The following is a 20,244-nucleotide window of genomic DNA, read 5'->3' on the forward strand; positions in this document are numbered from 1 at the left end:
GGCCATATCGTTGAGGACTTCAAACGGTGTGACCACAAACGTAAGTTTTTTTCTAAGTCCAAATCCCAAACGACATCAACATATCGTTTTGACTCAGTCCAAACGGTGTGACCAGACCGTTTGGCCGGTGTGCATAACGAATGACCTAGCCGGGTCGTTTAAGCCTAGGGTGTTCGAATTTTCTAATTCAGCCATATATTCAGCCCTATACACATGCATATTCAGCCCTAGTGTTTAGTGTTAGTGTTAGGATATAGTTTTCTTTATGGTTTAAGATTTAGGATGGTGGAGGCTAAGAGAATAGAAGAGAAAAGAATGGCTGAAAAGGTTGCAACAAGTGAAATTCAGGTTGGTTTGGGAGGTGCCCAACACAAAATAACTTTTGGGGCCAATGACACATTTATAATAATTATTTTTGTTTTTGGGGTCTGCCCAACACAATATGGGGTCCGGCAGTAACGAATACCTTCTTTTTTTTATAAGATTTTTTTTCGATAGGAACAATAGCCTTATTCTGATTGGTACTAGATGTCAGCGTAGTTCAGAATTTTGGAATGTCCAGAATTCCGGCCCAAATTTCACAATATTTAGATTCAATTTCAGAATTTATGTTTTTTGACTAATACAACAGTGTTATTCTGATTTCTTGAAAAAACTAAATATTCGGGCGGAATTCTGTGATTCAGATTATTCCTTTGACTTTAGTACTGTCATGAACCACCAATCCACCACACACTTTTTGTCCAAAGCATAGTCACAAATTCGGAATTCGACATCAATTCGGCAAAGAAGAAATCGTTAATTCGTACAAATTTGTTAAAAAAATCAGAAAAAAATTGAGAAAACCATAAATAATTAAAACATAAAATAGTATGCAGTGTGTGATTGTGCATCATGTCAGGGCTACTTCGAGCATATATCAAATTCAAAATTTACAAATATATATGTAAAGTCTTGTTATATCTTATGATATTCTCCAAATAATTGTAATTTAGAAAGTAAAATATTAAAAAAATTAATAGAAAGCTATCTATCATAAAAAAAATAAAAAAAAAAAAAAAAATCAGAAAAAATCGCTAAAAATCAGAAAAACTTTTACCGTTTTAAAAATCAGTTTTGAAATGGTAACATATCAATTCAGAGACTTTTATATATATTTATATTATTTATTCGATTTTTGTAAATATATATAACATATCAAAGTCCAAACCATTAAGACACCTAATTATATTCCTACCACAACTTTTGGTGGCTTGTCAAACTAAATGTGCTAAATATCTTTTGGCAAGAAACAATTTTGAGATAGTGAAGAGACATAACGTTCTTGCTCAATTATATTCTGAAAAAATAACAATAATAGTTATTGATATATAAATAAATTACATTTGAAAGACAACTAACACGCTACAAGTTGCACTGATTGTCCATTCTGATAGCGAAACCTATTGTTCTAAAAACAAATAAAAAAAGAGTCTAGAGGACCAATTTCAGTCCAAAACAACTCTAGAAGACACTGTCTTTTTTTAATAACTCACAAGGACAAATTCCAGCATTAAGTAACCCACGAGTTCAATTTTAGTAACCCTCAAGGACAAAATAAGTTGGCCTGGCCTGTTTACTTTTTTTTTAAAAAAAATACCAGTTTTACCTTTATTTATTTTTTAAATATTAGTTTCACCCCTTTGTGTTATATTTATAAAGCAGAGAAATTTGGTGATTGGTCATACCCAAATAGGTGAACATACCTCATACACTATGTTTTTGTGTGAACAATGATTGTTAATATTATTCATACTCCAATAAGTGTTCTTACTAATCATATATTATGTTGAGGTATGAACAGTAATTGTTCATAACTCACTTCAAATAGGTATGAACATTGATTGTTCATAGCTCATATTTGAAGTATGGACAAGCCAGTGTTGATGTATGAATAGTGATTGTGCATAGCTCCTGTTGAAGTATGAACATTGACTGTTCATAGCTCATGTTTGAAGTATGAATAGTGTTGATGTATGAACAGTAATTGTTCATAGATACCCCAAATAGGTATGGACAATTATTGTTCATACTCTAATATAATAGGTGTTCTTATTGATTATACATTATGTTGCTATGAACATTGATTGTTCATAGCATATGTTGCAGTACTCCAAATAGGTATGAACAATGACCATATACAAATATGATCAAAACACCAAGTGTTGATAAAAGACCGTTTATAAAATAATTAGAAAAATGATGGTGATCGGGGAATGATTGACAATTTATCTACCCGAAGCTATTTTTTTTTTTATTTATTAAAATTATAGTGGGATCAAGTCTCAAGAACGTAGTTGAATGAAAAATAGTTTGGTATTTATATAGGTAGAGTTTTTTTAGATCAAGTATTTTGTAGTTTGAGTCATTGTCCTAAAGAATATAACTCTCAACCGATAATTATCTCTTTGATAAGAAATGAATTGCATGTTAAATCAACCTTCTACATTTGTTTAAATATATGCTTAACAAATTGGATTAAAACATTAAAAGTGTCAAAAGTTAATGGCAATAAAACATTGATCCATGGTATTGCAAATCGGGCTTTTTTTTAGAAACGCCGATTAAACTATTACAAAAGTGGAGACTCCTACCAATTTTATTTTTATTTTTATTTAAGGGTTCTATGCAATTGTCTTTGGGCACTACAAAGTTCATATGGCAAAGAAGAAAAAAAATGAGCAGTAATTATAACGGACCCCAATTTGTCGCGGACTCCAAAAAGGAAATGATAGGAAAATTGTCATTGGTTTCAAAAAAAAAAAAAAAATCGCGGAATTATGCCATTGAACGAAAAAATGTCAAACTAAGCGATATGAAACGCAATATAATTAAATAAAAGATGGCGTTTGGGAAAATGCATAGAAAAAAATATGCACGAAAAAAATAAAATTTAAAAAAGAAATCGATTGCGAAAAATGGTGAGTCCAAAGCGATGTCAACGCGTTAATATTTAAAAATGGTCACACCGTTTGGAATTTGAAAAATCCCCAATGATACGACACCGTTTGGACTAAGAATAGCGATACTTGGATTATACCGTTACAAATTAAACGTAGGGGCAGTTTAGTAATAAAAAAAATAATAGCTAGTTAAATATGAATTGGACTCAACGTGTTCGGAAGAGATAAGAATTGAGAGTAGAGATGAAGTTGGAGTCGGAGAAGAATCCCACCAAAGATTGGAAAACCCGCCAAATCAATATATAAGTCTTTGGGGCGTATATCCCAATCCATAAAAAAAACACTTTATGCTCATCCCACAGAACAGACGTAGGCAAGAGAAGCTTTGAAGCTTGTTCGGTCGTCGCTTTGACTAGCCAGGTATGTTCTCTTACCATCATAGTCAAGCTCGTTCTGCAAATAAGAAAAAATATCAGATGTTGTCACTCTTGAACTTTCCTCCTGCTGCCTCAAGATCCATTCATATAGTTTTTCCAGTGCATGTCTTTCCCCGGCTTGAAAAGCCAACTTCTGTTGATTAATAGCTTGTGTATAAAGTTGACAAAGGGTTTGCGACTACAAAAAGTTGAATACATCGCCAACATCGATCGACTTCATCTAAACGTTTTATAGCCAACAGATTTTCTCCCTTTGCCATTTTGATTTTAAAAAATTATTTTGTTCTCTCTCTCTCTTTCTAATCTTATTATTAATGGGAAGAAAGAAGAAAGTTTATTTGATTCATTCACAGTGGGTTGTGTTGTGGGGTGTTGTGGGTTTGGTTCTCCCAGTGTGGCTGTTATGGCTTGATGCAACAGTGTAAACCTTGTGTTGTTGAGAGCTTGCCGTTTTGAACTATGTGGAACCTCTGGACTGAAAAGAATGAGGAAGAAGACGCTGTGTTGGCGTTTTTCAAAAGTGAAAAGTGAAACAATCAAACACGATATAGTGCATCTCCAGAAAAGGAGGGGCACCATACCTGCCCTTCTTCAATATGGAAACCGGTTTTGTGTTTTAATTAATTCGTTTTTTTTTAGTTTTTCAGGTAGATTTTAATTTGATAGTTATGTTAAATATAATCGAGAAGAAGAAGATTTGTCTTCGTAGATTTGATAAGGTGGAAAGAAAGGTGAGATATAATGAATACATACACGAGGCCATTTCGGCATAATCTAGCTTCGGGATCGAAAGTAGCTTCAAATTGGATCGGCTAGGATATTAAACTTAAATTATTGAGTTTCGATAAAACTTAAATTTTGTCAAGAAGAGACGAAGAAAACGGAGAAAAGTCGCGGAGAATATAACAAAGCGTTTTAGTTCAGATATGTTAGTATTTTTTTTAAAATTGTTATTGTAAAATTTTGGTTAAGTCCGAAAAACTGGAAAAAGTTTATTCTTGTCGATTTGCGGTAGAAACAGTGATACGACTTGAGACAGAAATTCACGAAAATATTGACTGAAGAAAAGTTTCACTCCGCATGATCTCAATGCCAAAAAAAAAATAAATAAGAGGTGAAGATAATTTTTCAATGTGGAAAAGTTAACGTAATGCGAATTTTTGCCTTACGGAGAATCTTAGTTTGATTGTAGTACGAGCAAAATATATTCACAACTAGTCGACGGAGAAAATATTTTTGCGTAACAAGGTGTCAATTAATGTCTTATAGAAGAATGAAAGAATCGAAAAGAAGTTTCGTTGAGAAAGATCGGCTCAATGTCTTAGAAAAAAAATAAATTTGTCGGAAAGTTTAACTTCGGAAAGATTCCCCCGGAAGATTCGCTCAGAAAAATCGGCATGAAGTTGTTGAAATTGTTTGCTCGGAAATTTTTCATGATAAAGATATCGGAACAATGCCTTAGAAAAAATAATTGTGGCATATATAGTTTCGCTTTGAAACGGAAAGAGTTGTACGAAGTTGTATAATTGTGGGTGATAAGGAACCATTGGCTTTTCCCAAACCAATGATTATGTGATTGTGTGAATGTAATGTCAAAGAGCTAAAAAATGTTGTTGATGTAAATAAAAATAAAGTATGTTTTGGCAATTGAATATAGTTGCGATGTCTCGATAACATACCCCGGTAAAACCGACAATGTTGTTGATTTATATAGATGACACGAAAATAGAATGAAACCCCCCAATGCTAACTTTAAGCTTGCAAAATTAGATTGAGCGAAAAAATGGTCCGTTAAAACCGATTTAAACGAAGCGGTGCACGCCATCGATGTTGACATAATAACAAGTAACCGTGATTTGCGGCGTAAAATCGTTCAATTGATATTTCGAAATTAAATGTGGGAAGTTCGCCGATTTTGTTGTAGCGATAATAATAATCGACTAAGCGGCGTAAAAGCGTTCAACTTAGACTAGTAGAAATTTGGTTTGGTAATTTGGCACGATTTTGTCGAGCGATAATAACGACTGCGAATCCGTAAAAGCATTCTAGTTCCCATCGACGAAATTAAACGTGGTAATTAATTTCACGATTTTATCATCGATAGCGATAGTAGCGACTAATGTAAAAGTAAAATCGTAGGACTTGACTAAATTAAACGTGGTAATTTCGCGGATTATGTTGTAGTGATAGTAACGACTAAGCGGCGTAAAGCCGCGTTCGAATTTAGAATCGTGAAATTAAACGTGGTAATTTTGCCGATTTTGTTGTAGCGATTAACGACTAAGCGGCGTAAAAGCGTTCATCTTAGACCCATCTGCGGAAATTAAACGTGGGTAATTTCGTCGATTTTAATAAATAGCGATAATAACGACTAAGCGAAAGCGTAAAAGCGTTTCAGAATCAATTTTAAATTAAACGTGGTAATTTCACGATTTTGTAAATAGCGATAATAACGACTAAGCGGCGTAAAAGCGTTCATCTTAGACCCATCGACAAAATTAAACGTGGTAATTTCGGCCGATTTTGTCGTAGCGATAGTAACGACTAAGTGAGCCGTAAAAGCGTTCATCTTTAGATCGACGAAATTAAACGCGTGGTAATTTTCGCCGATTTTTTATCGTAGCGATAGTAACGACTAAGCGAAAGCGTAAAAGCCGCTCAAACTTAGATCGACAAAGCTAAACGCGTAACTTCTTCGCCAGATTTTAAAAAATGCGATTATAAGGTTCGCTAAAACCAAAATCATACCATTGAACCCGAAATGAAATAACTGCTTCTTTATTGATTACCGAGTCTTAAAAAATGCAAAGATAACAACGGAAAATACATGCCTGAACTGGTAACAAACTAAATATTGTATTATTTTATTTCTCCGTGATAACGGAAAAACACAACTAAAAATCTACTTATAGAACTTGCGCGAGATGAAACGCGATTCCCGGCTTATCGAGAACATTCCCATCTAAATCTCGGAGAAAATAAGATCCTTTAGTGGCAGGGCGATCTATGATGTATGGACCTGTCCAGTTTTCTCCAAATTTACCGGAATCTATCAACCTCGTCTTTCGACAGAGTACCCTATCATCTTTCTCAAATACTTTAAGGCTTAACTTTCTTATCATATTTTCGTTTCATATCGACTTGATAACTTAATTAACCGCTGAAGACCAACATCTCTTGTCTCATCTATCAAGGCTTTGGCTTCGAGCAAGTGCTTGATCATTCGACTCCAATTCCACGTTAGAAGTTCGTGTGGTTGGTGTCATCAACTCAGAGGCAAGACCGCTTCCGTGCACCGTAAAAGCAAGATTAAACGGAGAAAATCCGGTTGAATGCTTAGGTGTGGTTCGATAAGCCCACATAACCGAGGAAGTTCCTTAACCCAATTTCCTTTGGCCACATTGAAGGCGCCGCTGAGTATTGCAAGAATGGATTTGTTAGTAGTAGCTTGTCCATTAGCTTGAGGATGGTATGGTGCCGAAATTGTGATTAATCTTCAAAGTCGAACAAAATTGTCGAATTTCTTCAAAGATCAAATTGTTTGCCATTGTCGGAAGTCAATGATGTTGGAATACCAAACGACAAACAATGTCTCGCCATAAGAATTTTTAACATCCGAAGCATGGATCCGGGCTAAGGGCATAGCTTCAACTTGGTAAAATAAAATAATTCGCGGCGAAAGTAAGAAACGAACACTTTGCCGGGAGCTTTTGGAAGAGGACCGACGATGTCAAGACCCCACTTTGCAAACGCCAAGGGCTCAAAATTGGATGAAGTTTTCTTTGGAAGATTTCCCATGTTAGCATATTTCGACAAGGAACACACTTCTCGGACAACGCTTTTAGCATCCTTTTGCATGTACGCCACCGGTATCCTTTGTGTCATTGCTCTATGGCGAGACTTTCGCCGGAGTGGTTCCCACATAGGCCTGAATGAATTTCCGCCAGGGCGAGCAAACCTTCGCCTTTTGAGACAACGGGCATAGGGTTAAGATTTGTGCCTTTGGCGATAAAGTTGCAATGTAATCGTTCAAGTCGATATGAGACAATATTTCCAAGCATCGCGTTTAACACGATCATCACTCACTTTATGATCGGGAGGCAAGATGTGATCATGTAAATATGTGATATAAGGAAGACGCCAATCATCTTCGTCACAAGGTGTAAGTGGAAAACTTAGCTCTATATCAGGAACCTCTGGAGCATTGTCAGCTTCATGATCGTCGTCGGTATGGACCGAGACAATATCATTGATAGGATCATTGTGGTCATCTGATAGCATAAGTTGTGGATCAAGCGTTTTCTCTGCAATGATAGCTTGATTATCAAGATCACGCTTTGGCGTTTCCGAAGTAAAAGATGGGAGATATCAAATTGGCATAACGTGATTCCTCAGAAAATGTCTTGATGAAAAAACAACTCTGAGTGATGTACATATCGCGCACATCCTCGATGGACAGATCGATACTCGGTTCCTTTTGAAATTCAATGGTTATCTGGCGAGGCTTATCTGACTTAACTGCCGCGGATAAATAAGCAAGAGAATCCGCATGTCGCGACGTCATGACGCCGGACGCCGCATTAATAGATAGAATCAAAATTTCGAAAGCAATCCGATGAATTAAGTCCACATAAGCCGCCATTCTATCGTCCACGAAAGCGCATAATGATCCACCAAACCGGCTAGCGACTAACTTAGAATCTGTGAATAATTGTAGCTTAGTCGCCCCCAAGTGAAGAGCAGTGCGCAAGCCGCAAATGACAGCTTCGTACTCGGCCTCATTATTTGAAGCGTCAAAACCCAAACGGACTGACTTCTCAATTTTTTCTCCATTCGGTTGCAAGATTACACACCCAATACCGGAGCCATATTTATTATGCGAACCATCAGTGTAAACAATCCAACAATCAGCAGAGACATCTGATAAGTTTGGCAAATCATCATCCCTGAGAGGTAATGGCGTGTTGTCGACGACATTCTCTTCGTCTAGTAACGCGTCAGACATAAGAATATCCTCAATTGGAAAATCAGCCATTAGCGAAGCCAAAGTTTGTCCTTTCTCAGCTGTGCGAGTTTCAAACACAATGCTATAAGCGCTAAGGTAACTTTCCCATTCTGCGAGGCGACTTGATTCTCGAAAGCATTGCGAAAAGCTTTCGCGAAGTGGATATTCCGTGATAAACTTTGACGACTTCGTCCCTCGAAATAAGGTTTAAGACGCCGGCAAAGATGAACCAAAGCCAATGCAATTTTTCCACTCGAGAATATCTTGTTTCAGCATTTGTAAGAGTCTTGCTAACAAAGAATATAGGGCGCCCATCGCCACCGTTGACAAATAAGGCGGCACTTACGCGATGATCGATTGGCGGCTAAATGGCTGAATACCTATAGGCTGCCCGTTCTTTGGACCGGGCAAGAACTGGAGGTTGGACTAAGTATGCTTTCAAATGGCGAAATGCAAGTTCACATTCCTCCGTCAAAATTGATCGTCTTTCAATGTTTGGAAAAAGGGCGGCATCGATCGTAAGAATACCGAGAGATAAATCGATTTAGGGCAGCCAAGCGTCCTGTAAGTCGTTGAATTTCTTTCTTTGACGTCGGAGAAGGCATTTCAAGGACAGCTCGAATCTGATCCGGATTTGCTTCAATTCCGCGTCTAGTCATCATGTATCCTAAGAATTTACCAGATGATAAACCGAAAGAACACTTAGCCGGATTCAAACGCATGTTGACATTAGAGAGTCTGTCGAAAACAGCTTGCAAATCAGTAAGATGATCAGGTGCTTCGTAGATTTGACAACCATGTCGCCGATGTATGCTTCGATTTGTCTTTCCAAGTAGGTCGAGAAAAAAAAATAGTGTTGACTAGCTTTTTGATATGTGGCTCCGGTTTTTTCATACCGAAAGGCATTACCGGTAAATAAAGAAATGCCTTGGTCCGTAATGAATGCAGTGAACTCTTGGTCCTCAATGAATAACGGAATCGATGATAAACCGAATAAGCATCCAAAAAGACAAACTGGCGAAAACCGGATGTTGCATCGACCATTTCAGATATAATGAGGCAATGGATATGGATGAACCGGACAAGCCTTATTGAGATTTGTGAAATCGATACAAACACGTAATTTGCCGTTCTTTTTAGGGCGCGACAACATTTGACATCCATGTTGGATAAGTCACGGGCCTTATAAAGTTAATGACAAAGAGACGGTCGATTTAGATCTTTCACTTTCATCTTTCTATCGGGGCCATCCCGGGGCTTTTGTCGAACTGGTTTTGCATTAGGATCAATGTCGAAGTTTATGACAAGCCACCGAAGGATCTATACCGTGCATTTGCTCTATTCGCCAAGCAAACACATGATTATTCTTTCTTCCAATAACAAAATAAGCTCTTGTCTCTCCTCTTCCGAAGTTCTATTTTTGAAATAAAAGTAGTCTCTTCGGGGAGTTGGCCAATTTGAACTTCTAAAAGTGGATCGATCGTCGGGGTCCTTCAACATTTCTATTGGCAGAGTAAACTGAAGGTCCCGGATGCTGTAATTGCTATTTGACGGCGTTGGAACTCAGAATAGTTCGTCCAACAACTTCAGACTTCTTATAATCATCGAGAACATTGTCGTGGCAAATTAGAGATGCCAGTTGATCGCTGCGCACCTTACAGACTCTTTTATTGAATGGGAACTTGATGGCTTGATGATATGTTGAGACGACAGCTTCCATATAATGAATCCAATCTCGACCAAGGATGACATTGTGCGGGATTTACAATCCATCAATAAGAAATCAATATTGACTTCCTTTCGCATAAGAGTGACCGAGAGACACCTTTCCAACGAATGAGTAGCGGTACCATCAAAACCAACGATAGGCGCATTTTCAGGGGTGACCAAGTTATCAATAAAAGGAATACTGCGATAACACCTAGAAAACATGACGCTAGCTGAACTACCAGTGTCGATCATTATACGTTGTACACGCATACAGCTGATATACGCAGTTATCACGACAGCATCATAATGAGGAACATGCACACCCATTAGATCTTGGTCAGTGAAACATAATGGTTCATCTTCAATAGTCTCCGTGCGAAAACCTTCCACGAAATTGATCCCGTTAACTTCGTACAAATTAGACAGATATTTGACTTTAGAACGACGAGCAGTTTTCCGCTGAGTATTGGACAATGAATCAATGATGGCATGTCCAACCTTAATGACATTGTGATCAGTGATAGTTAAAGCTTGAGTTGTTACTTTCTTCTGCACATATTGATCAAGTTTCCCATTCTGCACAAGCTTTTCAATTCTTCCCATAAAAAGACCGACAATTCTCCGTCTCGATGACCATAATCATTATGAAATTTGCACCATAATGATTTATCACGAAAGTTGATTTAGTGTCGCGCGCTAAGGAAATGGCGGAGTGGAGGAGCAGACTCTTATCCTTGATTTTGTCGTAAACTACCGCATATTTGGTATTGCGGAGTTAATTCAAAAATCGATAAAAGGCTTTCCAAATTCGTGGAGTCTTCTTTCTTATCTGAAGGCTTACCGGGTTCTTTGTTGATCAAAAGTCGGATTCTTCATTTTATTTCACTGATCATTGAAATCCTTTCCTTTATTATCTTTGTCACGAGAAGTTCGAAAGCGGTAGCCGTCGCCTTCAACATTGATAAATTGTTGAACTTGTCGGTATAACGACGCCGGAAGATGGAATATCCCGAACAAGAGAGTTGTATAACCCATCTTTATCAAACAAGATAGCTTCTTTAAAAGCCCGTAAACCACCATTAGATCGGATTGCTCGAAATCTCACCGCAGCTTAGGCGGAACGCAGCGATAAAACTACTCACGGAGAGTTTCCTCACGTTGTTGTTTGATGTTGAAAAGAACTCGGACTCCATTTGGACGTTTGAGATTATGATGAAAACGTCTTGAAAACTTTTCAGTTAAGTCCTTGAATCGACGAATAGAGCGCGGAGGTAATTCGCTAAACCATACCAACGCTTCCCCTTTTAATGTAGAAGGGAAAAGTTTGCATTTTAAAGCATCAACACCTCCCGATAAAACCAGTTTGTTTGTGAAATTAATCACATGAAGCATAGGGCAACCCTCGACATCATCATATTGATCAAACTCTGGTTGTTTGAAGTCTTTGTTATGAGTAGCCCTTTGGACGGCGAGGGAAAATTTGTCCAAAAATACCATCTTCAACTGCCGGATTTTCTAGTGTCGATTCAAAGGATCGCCGTCCGTAAGAGCTTTTTAATCATTTCTCGACACGTTGAGGAGTCATTAGATCCATTATCGTTGGATCATGATCATAGTCCGCGATGGCGCCTGGGGAGCGAAACGAGCGAAGAAAACGGCGAAGATTCATCGTTTCCGTGTCGAGATGATTGTGGATGGTACGTTGGGCTTTCAGTACGATAATGCTCGGAATGATAAGAACCGCGTTGCTGAAGTGTTTCACCATACTGATGGTTACGATCATGAGTGCGATCATTATTCTGTTCACCATTTGAATTCCTCGGGACTTGCCGAAAATTTGTAGGACCGTGGGGTGCAGTCGGACGATTATGAGCAGTACCTTGCCTACCGAGAACGTGACCAAGTGGGTGGAGATTTCTCGGTGGAGGTCGGGGAATTCGTCGCCCATTACTCTTAACTTGTTGATGGCTGTTGCGAATATTGCGAATCTCATCCTCACCACTTAAACGATCCCACACACTATTATGTCGTTGGCGTGTGTGACGTTGTGGTGTGATTGGATACAACATCATCTATAGTGGAGCGTCGTTTAAGATGGCGCTCAGTAGTAATTATTTCTTGGACGGATCTTTAACTTTTGAAGAAGTGCTTCTCGAGACATATGACTTACATTATCCGCGATCGGATACTAGAGAATCGTCGAAGCAATAACCTCTATTTGAATAATTTGGCGCATTGGTGGAACGACAAAGATTTGAAGGTATTATCTTTGTCGGTATAGGCTTAAGTTGTCCTTGACCATCATGTTCGTGATGATGATCGCCGATAATCATCGGGACCTTGAGCTCTTCGAGTACGCGTCATAACTTTCGCAGAACGTGATCGAGGGTGTAGTATAAGAACATGACGGCGCCAATTATGTTTCGACCAAATATGATAAAACACCAAGTGTTGATAAAAAAGGCGAAGAACGTATAAAAGTAATTAGAAAAATGATGGTGATCGGGGAATGATGAGATCAGACCTTGCGGTTGCCTACGTTACCAAAATTATCGGTGGGATCAAGTCTCAAGAACGTAGTTCTGAATGAAAAATAGTTTGGTATTTATATAGGTAGAGTAGAGAGTCCTTGTAGATCAAGTATTCTTGTAGTTTGAGTCATTGTGATAGAATATAACTCTCAACTGATAATTATCTCTTTGATAAGAAATGAATCTGGACATAAATCAATGTACATTAGTGGCAAGCCATGTGGCTAAGGTTAAGGTTTTAGACACATGAGTTAACGGGCCCGCATACATTGATCCATGGTATTGCAAATTGGGCTTTAGCCCCGCCGATTAAACGAATAAAGTGGAGACTCCTACCAATGGACGTTTGCCACGTAGGTGGGGGTCGAAACAACATACATCGGATCGTTTTAGTTGAGTCGGACCGTTTATTATTTTGCAATAGGGGTATACTTGACAATTTAACTACCCGAGCTATTTTTTATTTCATATCAAGGGTATACTTGACCTTTCATCTACCTGGTCCTTGAGAGTGATTAAAAAAAAAGTGGTATTGAGAGTGAATTTTTCGGCCAATTTGTCTTTAAGAGTCACTCCCTAAAAAACAAACTCAGTAGCGCCTATCTCATCACATTATTGCCCATAACCTTATGCAATTGCATGTTTAATTAACCTTCTACACTTGTTTAAATATATAGCTTAACAAATTGTGATGCTAAAAACATTAAAAGTGTCAAAAGTGAATGCAATAAAACATTGTTGGTTAGCCGTACAAGCCTCGTCGTATTTTTTTTTAGAAACAAACCGATGTAACTATTACAAAAGGTAAGAAACACTGGGATTTTATTTTTATTTTTATTTAAGGGTTCTATGCAATTGTGCAGGGCACTACATAGAGTCTCATACACCCCTCGCGGCCCACTAAAAAAACCTAACTTAAAATAAAAGGTATTTGTTACTGCGGACCCCAATTTGTGTTTGGCGGACTCCCAAAAAATACGATTATTACAAGTGTGTCATTGGTTTCAAAAAATAAAAAAAAAAAAAAACAATTATTACAAGTATGTCATTGATTCCCAAAAAATTGAATTTGAAACCCCAAACTTAAACGACCCGGCTAGATCATTTGGACTAAGTCCCAAACGACTTGGCCACACCGTTTGGGACTTAGTCCAAACGACCCCGCCACACCGGTTAAGAGCCCAAAAAACCGAACTTTGAATTTTTTTCAAAGTTCAAATCCCAAACGACATGGCCACAATAATTCGATCGAGTCCAAAACGATATGGCCATGTCGTTTTTGGGATTCGACTTATAAAAAATGGTCACACCGTTTGGACTTAGAAAAATCCCCAACGATATGGCCACACCGTTTGGACTAAGTCTCTAACGATATGGTCACACCGTTTGGACTTTAGTTCAAAACGATGTGGCCATGTCGTTTAGATTTGAACTTTTGAAAAAAATTCAAAGTTACTTTTTTGAGCTCTTGACCGGTGTCAATTTGGACTAAGTCCCAAACGGTGTGATTAAGTCGTTGGGAATTCCAAAACAACCGGGTTGTTTGTTTAAGTTTGGGTTTCAAATTCATTTTTTTTAATCAATGGTGATAATTTATAATAATTGTTTTTTAAAAAAACCAATGGCATATTTATAATAATTTTTTTTTAGGAGTCCGCCCAACACAAATTAGAGTCCGGCAGTAATAGGACCAAATAAAATCGGGTAACCGGTTAGAACCAGTTTTCCATACTTTTCTTCTTCTCTTTGTGCTTCAAAGTTCAAACCTATCTCCATATGGCCACTGCACTCAACCAACTCAAAACCAACAAATTTACAATCCCGATTATTTGTGGTCTTCCTTGTTAATGTCTCTGACGGGGATGCGGGTGAAGAGATCTATTTTTGCAATTTAAAGTCTCTCTCAAAAGATCTTCAGACCCCATTAAGTACTTGTAATTAGGCTGTAAGGAAGCTCCACTTCTATATCCTGTGGGATGCATGCCAGAACTAGTTCAAGATCATCTGTAAAGGAAGTGCTAAAATTCCTCATGTATCCATTTTTTCTATTTTGATTCTTGTTGGTACATTTAATTTAGTAAATTAACTCATCCAACTATTGCAGTTTTGATTGCTCATGAAAAGAAGTTTGAAGCTGTTAATCATCCGATGTTGCTTCGAATTACTGGGTTGTAAACGTTGTTGTTATTTGGAACCAACAACCATGAGGTGTAAGCACAATTTAATAGGGTAAAATTGCACATGCTCAGTTTTGTTTCGAGTGATTCTTATTGGAGGAACCGAAGAAGTGACCATCTCCTTGCAATTCTCAAGCTCATTCAGTGTCAATTCATATTCATATTTATGTTCAAGGAAATTGAAGGATTCGAGCTTTCCTCAATAAAGATGCTGGCATTACTTGCTCTTGTTCAATATCACCATGAGCTTTATATAGAGCATTGTTTTTCATGTTCTAATTGCTCCAAACGACCTAGCTGGGTCGCATAAACCACTTAGCTTCCAGCCGATGCCTCAATGTCGCCCCAAACCTAAATTGAAGACATTTCCAAACCAACTCCACTATGTCGCTGGACATATCCCAAAACGACTCTACCATATTGATTCAGTGCGCTATATAGTGATCTTTGGGCATCTAGTGACATGTTTTTGGAATTTATAGAATTTGATTTTAATTTAAAAAAAAAAAACACAATTACATCAAATAAAAGCACAATTACTATGGATATTTCAAACTTTTATCGATTAAATTTGATATTTGTGGAGTAATGTAATGAAATCTCATGTGATGTTTTTTTTTAAAAATTCTATGTGTCTTTTAATTGATTTTTTTAAAATTGAAATCAACTTTTTTAATTGTGTTTGTTGTTAGAGACTTGAAATTTAAAGGGGTGGGTGGGGTGGGGTTTGAGAAAACAAAAAAATGTGGTGTTTGAGGGTAATAAGAGAGGGTAAGAGTAATAAGAGGTTGCAATATCTTACTCTTGATGTAGTTTTGTTTTTGTGTGGGGGGGGGGGAGAGGGGGTTTGGGTTCGGGTTCAGGTCTGATATGACTATATCCAAATCTAAATCCAAATCGTTTAATAATATCGAATCCAATTATATCTGAAATTTAATATCCGAACCTGACTGAACCCGACAAACCCGATCGGATAACACTTAAAATTCAAAAAAATCCCAAAAAATATATCCGAACCCAAATCCGACAAATCCGAACCCAAACCAAATAAGTAAACGGATACAAAAATCGACCCGACCCAAATTATTTGGGTTTGGTTCGGGTCAGATTCGGGTCAAACCCAACCCGATTCCCTGCCCTACCTACTGACATTTGATAATCAAATAAAATATAAAAATATATATTTTAGGAACACCAGCACACCTAAATTAAGATTTACAATACATTTCTATTAAGACTACAACATACAAGATCATGGACAAGAAGGCCAAATAATATAGTCTGCTACACCAGGATTTTGATTTTGGAGATCTCACTTGGAATACCTTCAAACATCACAAATTGATACCTATATCAAAGATTGTAAGATCAGCCCACGAAAATAATGGAGGGATCACAACAGCACTCATCTAGGAGACAGCAGCAACACAAAGCTGCAAGGCTGCATCTCAAACAGAAAGGAATATCCAACTAAGGTATTGAAAATAAATTGTGTATGAAAAGTCTATAAAAATATTAATTATAAAACAACATACCATCCCTCAAGAAACCCCGGTTGTCTTCTTGGTGGTGGAGCTGCATATTGAGGAGGTGCCATCACAGGAGGTCCTTGATAATAACCTATAAAAGTTTAAAATAAAACTTATTTCTTAAAGAAGCAATATCAATATGCTTTCCAAACCAGATTATGTACAAAATGAAGAATATATTACGAAACCAGTTTCAAATATAAGAATAATATAGCATGAAAAAAACAGGTATATTAAAATATATTTTACAAGCAAATTATATGCAAAATGCCCACAAACAAAATTATAACGAAAAAAAAATGCCCACAAACAATTAGATTCAAATAATTAAAAGTTCCAAAAGTGTATAAACTGAACAAAACAAATAAAATGAAATTATTATGAACCAAAGATTTGTGTATCAACTATCAACTATCAACATCTAGGGCCCCATCCCACAGGAAGAAAAAATGGAACATGGAAGCAGAACACATAAAACAGAGCTACGGAAGAAACAATTATTTGAGGGACAAATAAAACATGCATATATACCTTGAGCAGGGTAAGGGTAAGGGTAAGCATACTTGGGGTCGTTCATCTTGGAAGAGAAAACAAGATGAAAACTCAACAACCAAATTAAACTTTGGAGAAACAGGAATATGGTGTTGATGGTTCCGGGCTTTATATAATGGACAACAAGGTGTTTTAAGGTATGGAGTGAATATTGTAAAGAAGAAGGTTCAGGAAACCGACTACAACATACATAAGAAGGGATATAGATTGATGTGATTACGTTTTTAAGAAGGTTAAACCCTTTGTCTTTTTTCACTTTCCGCCTTAGAAAAATGAAAAAAGGTTGTGTTTTAACCAAACAGTAAGAATGAATGGACGGTTTCTTTTCTTTTTATTTCTTGTTAGTCAGCTTTTCCTTTTAATAGATCCCTCTCGTTTGTTCTTTTTCCTGTCATTTACTCATTTCCTCATTTCTTTTTGGGTTTGCTTTTCTCTATTTTCCCTAGCTATTTCCATTTATTTATGTATTCTGTTCGAATTTTGGTTAGAGACGGTACGGTACCATCCTCGGTTCCATTATTCTATACTTCCATCTTGTTTTATACCACAAACACCATACATTTTTCATGTAAACCGATCCCTTGGGATGGTTTCAAATTATTAACATTGTGTAGGACATCAAAATGTGGTGTGTTATGGTATGAACAAACAGTGGTGGAGCCAGAAATTTTTTCCATGGGGGCCGAATTGAGGAACCTATTTGAGGTAGTGACCGAATGACCTCCACTACAGACTTGTACAGACGATGTTTTTTACTTTGCCTCTTTTCGATTCAATTTTGGGTTATGCTCATTCCAAAAATTCTTTTAATTTCTTTTAGAGCATGAAAGTTTTTGTTTTACTTTGTAAAAATACTGGAGAAAATAAACCTTAGTCCACTATTTTCTGGCGAGAAATGATAGCATCGAATATATAAATAGAGTCATCTGGGCAAACCAAACCTCCTCCTCGTGCCTAAGTGAACCTGAATAGTTAGTTGTTTGTGTTTTTTTTTTTTTAAGATGCCTAAACAAGTACTTTAGTTTTTGTCCCCAGTTCAGGTTGCGCCCCACCTGGCCTCTACATGGGTCCGCCGCCACTTTGAGTACGAGTATGTTAAAATAGGATATGATAGAGCCCTTGTTAGACTAATTTGTTGTGGAAATATAAATCAGTATGCATTTTGTTCTTTATATCAGTATATCACGACGATTTTCTTATGAACTTTTTACTTTGTAGTTAAAAGTCCAAATCATATGGGAACATAGCCCCGGCCAGCTCGAACCACCCACCATGGCTCCCATCCTGTTTGAGCCCATTCTTCACCTCCCCAATGCCCAACTCTATGCGTGCAGCTGCCCACTTATTCTTGTTATTAATATATATCATTGCTATTCTGTAAAATTTCTTAAAGTTACATTTCGTTTCTTTTTATGTGAATGCAGAGTGGGTCACAAGGTTTACATTTTGAGGGAACACAGTGATTGGAGTGGTTACTGGTTAGGGTCCAATTGATTGCGTTATATTAGTTATGAACTTATGAATACCATATGCTGCAGTTGAGGTGCTTGTCGTTACTCTTTGAAGTCTTTCACACACATGTTCAGTGCCACCTCAAAAGTGAAACAAAAGGCGTCACTCCTGCGTTAGCAAACATGCTGCTTGGAATTTCTCAGACTCTGAGTGAGTGAGTGGTCCATTTGATGTTTGAAGCTTTGAAATTTTTAGTTGAGCACAAGAGATTAGATGCTAATTAAGCTGTGAAAATGTGTGATCATTTGTCCCCTACGAGTCAAAAAGGGATAAGTTCTAATCAGTTGTTACCTAATTAAGTTGATTGATTGACAAAGAATTGTCGTGAAGAACCTTATGCTATTCATATTGTGGCATGCATATCTGGTTCCATCGGTTTGTTTTACAGAATCAATAATCAAAGAATATTTGTAAAATGGGTTTTATAGATCTGGACTCCTATTTGAAAATAAAATTTGATTTGCCTCTTCCTCCAAATTCAGAGAAATTAGATTTGCCCTCCAAACTCACGCACTGTCTCAATCAACGAATTTTGACCGTTATCTCGTAGTGAAATATCACATCTATTCTTTAGGTATTTTTAGGTATTTGGGTTTTATACATCTGCACCCCTATTTGAAAACAAAATTAGACTTGTCCCTCCAAATTCAGGGAAATTATATTCCCAAAAAAAAAACTCACACACCGTCTCAGTCAACGCATTTTGACCGATATCTCGTGGTGAAATGTCTCAAATGTTTTTAATCTCATTGTGAAGCCACGAGATTAAAAAGGGTAGTTAGGAGTTGGGACATGTGTGATGATTTTTCGTAATCTAGAAATACAAATATTTTGTTGATGATTAAAGAACAATGAAAAGTATCTTACGTATCCTGGCGCTGTGAGTATCCTACACTTTAAGCTTAACGCTCGGGTATTTTGTCACTTGAGCTTCTTCACAATAAGAATATCCTTATATAAATATCATGACTGAGTATCCTACACTGTATGATACTTAAAGTGTGTTATAGTACTTCCTACCCACACTAAGGCCATACCCGAGCGTTAAAAAGATATTACCACGTGTCACATATTTATTTGCTAAAATATGTATACACAAGACATTTCACCACGAGATAACAGTCAAAATGCGTTGACTGAGACAGTGTGTGAGTTTGGGGGGGGGGGAGTCTAATTTTCTTGAATTTTGGGGGGCAAGTCTAATTTTGTTTTCAAATAGGGGAGCAAATCTTTAAAACCCTTTACACATAAAAAGATAGTTGGGACATTTCACCACGAGATAACGGTCAAAACCCTTGTAAAAATAATATAGATCGCCCATAGGAAGCGAGGGGGACTCGCAGAGCAGGTATCAAGCATTGATAAACATTGTGATTTATTGGTGGCTTTGCTTAACATATGAATCATCTCCGATATACATATAATTGAACTTAATTGATTGAAGGAATTGAAGAGCATAGTTCTATCCCCTTTATCCCTTCTCCTGTCTATCCCGACTTTGCGTTGAGTTGGGGGTAGGCAATCGAATCAAGCTAGCTAAACAAATTTATTCTGCTCACACAACAAATCTGAAACATGAAGTATACATTAAAAGAGTAGTGTTCAAACTTCAAACTCATGATCTTCCTGAAAAAAGGTCATCCGAAATGGCTAAAAAGGGGTGGCCAAGAGGCCTTTCGAGCTGTCATCCTGTTAGATGGATTGTCTGTTAAGAGACCTTCCAAAAGGTCTAAAGGATCCCCTTCAGAGCCAACAAAATTTTGATGCATTAGAAGATCTTTAAGTCGAGACAACTTGTCGACTGTTTCAACCCTCTCCTTAGAAGTATCGCTACCCAGCCAGTCCAAGG

At 37.3% G+C, this 20,244-nt stretch overlaps 2 long non-coding RNA genes across 2 annotated transcripts; one reads left to right on the forward strand and one right to left on the reverse strand.

The window, feature by feature from the left end:
* Window positions 1-15,961: 15,961 nt before the first annotated feature.
* Window positions 15,962-17,149, reverse strand: LOC147502123 (uncharacterized). Its single transcript, XR_015221604.1, has 3 exons — window positions 16,863-17,149; window positions 16,338-16,422; window positions 15,962-16,243 (listed from the first exon to the last, which is right to left on the reverse strand). It is a non-coding gene; the product is annotated as an uncharacterized LOC147502123 (long non-coding RNA).
* On the forward strand, window positions 16,146-18,822 carry LOC147502124 (uncharacterized). Its single transcript, XR_015221605.1, has 2 exons — window positions 16,146-16,277; window positions 18,308-18,822. It is a non-coding gene; the product is annotated as an uncharacterized LOC147502124 (long non-coding RNA).
* Window positions 18,823-20,244: the final 1,422 nt, after the last annotated feature.

The sequence above is a fragment of the Coptis chinensis genome, chromosome 4 (assembly GCF_015680905.1).
Source record: "Coptis chinensis isolate HL-2020 chromosome 4, ASM1568090v1, whole genome shotgun sequence".
In the NCBI taxonomy this organism is placed as follows: Eukaryota; Viridiplantae; Streptophyta; class Magnoliopsida; order Ranunculales; family Ranunculaceae; genus Coptis; species Coptis chinensis.